The sequence below is a fragment of the Haliotis cracherodii genome, unplaced genomic scaffold (genome assembly GCF_022045235.1).
Source record: "Haliotis cracherodii isolate W230 unplaced genomic scaffold, xgHalCrac1.p SCAF_13, whole genome shotgun sequence".
NCBI lineage: Eukaryota > Metazoa > Mollusca > Gastropoda > Lepetellida > Haliotidae > Haliotis > Haliotis cracherodii.
The window spans coordinates 6,948,818-6,955,058 of record NW_027266268.1 but is presented as its reverse complement, the minus strand read 5'-3'; the positions used below and the strand labels follow the sequence as shown (position 1 = coordinate 6,955,058).

The window sequence follows — 6,241 nt, the reverse complement described above, 5'->3', positions numbered from 1 at the left end:
GGATATCTTCAGGCCAACAACTAAGTAAGTAAATCAGATGTCAGTATTCCATGTTAAAAGGCAAATTAGCAGATTAGTTAACTTCCCCGACGCCAGTTGTCTGGGTAGTCACGGCTATGTAAAATATCAATATCAGACTCATTATATTCTGATGGACCGCCTCCGCAGTTTAGTGGTAGAGCGCCCGTCCGGAGAGCGGAATGCCGCGTCATACAAAAAGGCGATAAAAGATGGTATTGTTGTCACCCTGTCTTCCGCTCGTCATTAAGGGGCTAATTCAAGTACTGGTCGGCTCGGGAGTCCGTATACTGTGGATTCTATACTCAGGCGCTATAAACTCGGTATAAACATGTGCATGCACGTCGCTATATAAGTGCAATAATCTTGGAGGCGACGTTAAACCCCATTTCACCTCACCTCACATTTTCGGAATGTTCTAAGATAGCGGTCCTTTGTACCCTGTGTAGTTTCGCGTTACAGTGAGTGTGTAAGGTTTTACGCCGCTTTTAGCAATATTCCAGCAATATCACGGCGGGGGACACCAGAAATGGGCCTCACACATTGTACCCATGTCGGGAATCGAACCCGGGTCTTCGGCGTGACGAGCGAACGCTTTAACTACTAGGCTACCCGACCGCCCCTGTTTCGCGTTACAAGAGAGCACCGTTTTCAAGGCGTTGTTGCCGTCATGGCAGAATGGAGATACAACTACTGTGACATTTGATGTAGTCCAACTGTAGAGTAGATACCTCTTCTTGATTCATTTGAAACCTCGAGTAAAAGCGCTCGGGTCCAAATTAAAATAAGAGGTACATATTTAACCACTAGGCTACCCCACCACCCCTATTACCAATGAGTGGAATGGAACAGCCCAAAAGAAATAGTAATAAGAATGTATAAATATATATATACAAATTATTTTAAGTGTCTTTTGTCACTTGTATTACATATATGTATGAAATGCTATAAGACAGCTATAGCACATTAACATGCAGACGTTGTTTTGTTCAATAGTCATAGCACAATAAAATATGTAGGTTTACCAAAATGCTAGCCCTGTAGATCTGGAGGATGCTATACGTGGGGAATATGAAGAGTGTGATAACTTGTCTTTGTTTGTTTGATGTTTTACGCCGCATTCAGCAATGTTCCAGCTATATGACCGCGGTCTGTAAATAATCAATTGTGATTCGATGACATGCATCAACCAAGTCATGATCAGCGAGCCTGACGACCCGATCCCATTAGTCGCCTTTTACGAAAAGCATAGTCGCTTTTTTACGGAGAGCATGGGTTACTGAAGACCTATCCTATCCCGGATCTTCACGGGTGACAAGGGAGGCACGGGGGGCCCAGTCATCTGAGGCGTCGCGATTCGCTGTGTAGAGTTGCGTCTCTTGGGCACGCCAGAAACCTATGATTGTGTGTTCGAATCCAGGTTCGCCCCGATTATGTTTCTAGGTTTGTCAGCACCATATCCGTGCTCGTTGGTTTCACCGAAGTGGTAAACGTCTTAGACCTGCACCACTTCGGGCTTTCCTCCCCACATTAAGCTGACACGCCGTGATATAACTGGAATACTGTTAAAAGCGGCGTTAAGTAAGTTAACTCTCTTGCCTCGGGAAGATGTCTCTTGCCTCGGGAAGATGGTGTGTCTGCATCTGCATATGTGTCTGCTTTTGCATGAGTGCCTGTCTTTGTGCCAGCGCCTATGGTGAGTGAGTATGTTTTTACTCCAGCAATACCAGGACAAGGGGACACTAGAAATGGGCTTTACGTACTGTATCCATGTGGGGAAATCGAAACGGGGAATTCGGCGTGACGAGCGAACGCTTTAAGCACGAGGCTACGAGCCCTCCCCCCCCCCCCCCCCCCCCTGGACCAGACAATCCAGTGATTGACATCATGAGCATCGATCCACGCAATACGGATACGCTTACACGCATCAACCAAGTCAGGAGCCTGACTACCCGATCCCGTTAGTCGCCTCTTATAACAAGCATAGCCGCCTTTAACGGCAAGTATGGGTTGCTGAAGACCTATTCGAATCCGGATCTTCCAGGGTCCAATTGGAAAGGAAAGCAAATAGAAAACAGATGTTTTGTTTGCACATATGTATTTCATTTCATACACTGAATGAATATCAAAGATAAGACAAATACAACCCTTCATCTCTCATTACAACTCTCAGGGTCATATTCAACAACATTCAAAACTTTACAAAAATAAATCTATCAATAATTGTCAGTGCAAAGATAACTTCAACTCTCGACACCAGGCATCGTTGTAGTCGTTGTTAGTTGTCAGTCATCGTATTCACTCCTCACAATCATAACCCGCATCGTGTTTATCATTACTAAGGCACAGCGGCATGCAGTTGTGCGTATGTTGCGATGCTTTGCAGAGTACAGGTCAAGAGCACAAAATACCAACACTATTTGTTTGAGATGGAGCGGCAACATAGCAAGAGCATGATGTCTGGTGTGTGATGATCGAGAGCAGAGTGCAACATAGCACGAGCCTGGTGTATTGTTTATGGCGATCGAGAGTACCAACATAGAAAGAGCCCGATATCTGGCCTGTGACTACCAAGAGCAGGGCGTCATGTCAAGCGATACGGCATTGCAACAGTTTATTCCGCCCTGTGTGTTTCGACCTCCAAGATCCTGCTGTACCTATGCCAGTGATATTGCAGTCTCATCGTTCAGGCGGGCGGCACGTAAACAGCGCCATTATCTCTGTCCGCACCTGTTTGCTCATAACTCCGTACACAATAGGGTTGGTCACGCTTCCGAGAAGGGAAAATATACCTGAAGGTCAGGTTCTCAATCGATGCGAAGACATCAATCCAGAAAGGCCACCCACACTAAGACGTAGATCAGGGTGCACACAAACAGCATGGTCCCGGTCTTGCTGTTTTTTCGGTTGTGTTGTCTGGTGCTTATCGCTTCGTGGCGATAGTTTCCCCCACTTGGACGGAATAAATAGGCAACACCTGTAGGTGTTTGGATTTTGGGGTGGCCACTTCTGGTTCCACGTTGGTGCTGGTGCCTTCGTTGATGGCGTGCCTGGTGTTCAACGTCGTCTTGGACGTGGATGGCACGTTGGACTGGTCACTCCAAGTCGTTCATTCGGACGGGGCCCAGCGGTTCCGACGCCAGTGGGATCGTTTCAGCACAACCCGATACACGAGAGGATATATGATAGAAAAAATCAGCAACCCCACGACGAAACCCAACAGCAATATCCCCTGATACACCAAAGATCCAATATCCCGAGGGTGTCTGTTGTGAAGTGACAGTATTCCATTCCTTTAACCGTGTCCATACATTCTGTCTCTTGCGTCGTAGTGACGTCACTTCCGGTCAGATTGTGTGTACTTCCGGTGTAAGGTACGCAGACGTCCTTAGAGACTTTAAATATAGTTGCAGCAGGAAAGGCAAGTGCAATGCTGATAATAAATCCTACGATAACAATAATCCGAAGACGTCCATAGCGTAGACGCTTCAAAGGTTTACATACGGCGAAATACCTTTCTATGGCAATCGATATCAAAATCATGTTAGAATACACCACGAGAACATGCCTGACCACCTCCCACCAAGCGACAGACGAAGTCCACCCGGATCAGGTGCATCTCGAACACGATGGTGTAGGGTATGATGACCGCACACACAGTCAGGTCCACAACACTCAATATCTTAATGAATAACGAGTGTGTCAGCTTGACGCGCTCCCTGAAGTACACGATACTGATCAGTATATTTCCAGCTGTACCCACCACTGCATAGAGGCTGAGCGTCACAATGAACGGCATAAAGCTGACAAGGTCCGTCGACATGGTCGAGCTATTGGTGTACTGGCTTCTTCAGACAGCAGTCTAGCTCATTTTCATCTACAATAAACCACGTTTATAACGAACCCGCTTATAACGAACTGTTCGATAAAACGAACTTATTTTTTAGTCACGGACATTTGTTGTATATATGCTGTATGTATGCATGTAACGAACTACGGTTATTACGAACTAAAATTAGTGGTCTCTTTGAGTTCGTTATAACCGTAGTTTACTGTATTGGGACATGACTTAAACCAGACAGTTGTCGAACTCGTCTTACTTCGATTAGTGAGGACGGTCTACTGGCAATGTACGTCAAACTATGCGACTGTCTGGTGAGACATTAACGCTCTTACAAGAAACGTTGCTCGGTGTTAATCCTGTATTTACCATTGGCAGACTCCATACAATGAACCAAAACTGTGTTCAAGTTGTCCGTTATCTTCTTACATACAAACTTCACAGCTGCTGGAATGGGAAGGATGGGTTCACTTTTGAAAATGGTCGACCCATTCACTGTTGCGGTGGCACTGTGGAGAAGTGTACACATGTTTCCACACATTGGCGACTTGAAGCACACTCTTCATCAGCCAGCGTCCTCTTCAGAAGTACATCCAGCTTTCAGAGTACCAGTTGACAAATGCTGATACGTGTTATCGCCCTGTAACCAAGATATACGTATATGAAATAAGGTACAGCATGTATCATCTCTTTTAGTGAGTGAGTGAGTATGGTTTTACGCCGTTTTTAGCAATATTCCAGCAATATCATGGCGGGGGACACCAGAAATGGGCTTCACACATTGTACCCATGTCGGGAATCGAACCCGAGTCTTCGGCGTGACGAGCGAACGCTTTAACCACTAGGCTACCCGACCGCCCTCGTCTCTTTTAAAAAACCCAACTGATTTTGATAATGTTACCAGAATTCAATCTTGACGTCAAAGACAGGTGTTGCTCTGTGCTATTATTTATTGAAGACGGACGTTAGGTATGTCAATGTAAATAACAATAGAACAACACGAAAACGGTTGAAAATCGTATTTATCGTCTGTCTTGCGCTATTCCCTTTTTCAAATTTCATTTTGGTCCAGCATTTGTGGGGGCTTAGGTGACCCAGTCGTCTAAGGCGCCGCGATTCGCTGTGCAGAGTTGCGTCCCTTGGGCACGCCCAAAACTTATGATTGTGGGTTCGAATCCCGGTTTGCCCCGATTATGTTTCTAGGTTTGTCAGTCCCATACCCGTGGTCGTGATTTTCACCGAAGTGGTAAACGTCTGAGACCTGCATCACTTCGGGCTTTCCTCCCACATTAATCTGACACGCCGTGATATAACTGGAATAATGTTAAAAGCGGCGTTAAACCCAACTCACTCACTCACTCAAGCATTGTCATTAAGTATGCCCTAAAGTTTTAAAATATGCAAAGTTGTTGTTGTGTTGACTTGACTTAAAATGTGCCACCCAACACTGAAGATGTCAAAGACAACATCTGCTTGAATATTGTGTAAGTGATGGCTTCAAACCAAGGGCAAGGTCACCATTAGGATCTGAACTTTGATCTACAAACAACGTTTTAGGCTAGATTTGTATACGGAATGTTGTTATTGTTGTTGTTGTTGTTGTTGTTGTTGTTGTTGCCACCGCGTCGAGGTCAGCAAGCCGTGATATAACTGGAATACTGTTAAAAGCGGCATTAAACCCAACTCACTCACTCACTCGTGGTCACACATGAAAGGTCATTTTGGAACTTTTTCTCATAATGAATCACGAGACTTTGTTGGAGTAAACGGGCACACCACACTCTTCAAAATTCACTATGCATTTTAAGCATCATATTACAAGTATCATTGTATCATATTATTAAGTAACAAAGACCTAACTGCAGACATAGAATCGAGCTTTGTTTTTTCTTGGCAAGTATTAGTTCACTGATTGTGGTTCCCTGGTATAGGTCTATGAGCGTGATATGCACACAAACAAACATTCAGCGCGTCGAATGGTTCTAGGTTAGACGAGTTGGAAGGATATCTAGATTTACTTTTGATGTCACGGCTGTGTAGCCAATGACCCCTTCGAAGCAAGTGTTGTGTCACTGCATCCCAATGTGTTTGTTTATTATCACGATCACACGATGACCTCGAGCTGAACTGTCCCTATCAAACACAAAACCTATATCACACACAAGCTACAACATCATACACAACCTGCAATATCACACAATCTCTATCACACCCATCTACAAAATCACACATAACCCACAATACCAGACACAACCTGCAATATCACACACAATCTATATCACACACAACCTACATCACACACAATCTATGTCGAACACAATCTACAATATCACACACAACCTACAATAACACACACGTAATCTATGTCACACACACAATCTA

At 44.7% G+C, this 6,241-nt stretch overlaps 1 pseudogene; it reads right to left on the bottom strand.

The window, feature by feature from the left end:
- Positions 1–2,697: 2,697 nt before the first annotated feature.
- Positions 2,698–3,841, bottom strand: LOC139459428 (QRFP-like peptide receptor; annotated as a pseudogene).
- Between the last annotated feature and the right edge of the window lie 2,400 nt (positions 3,842–6,241).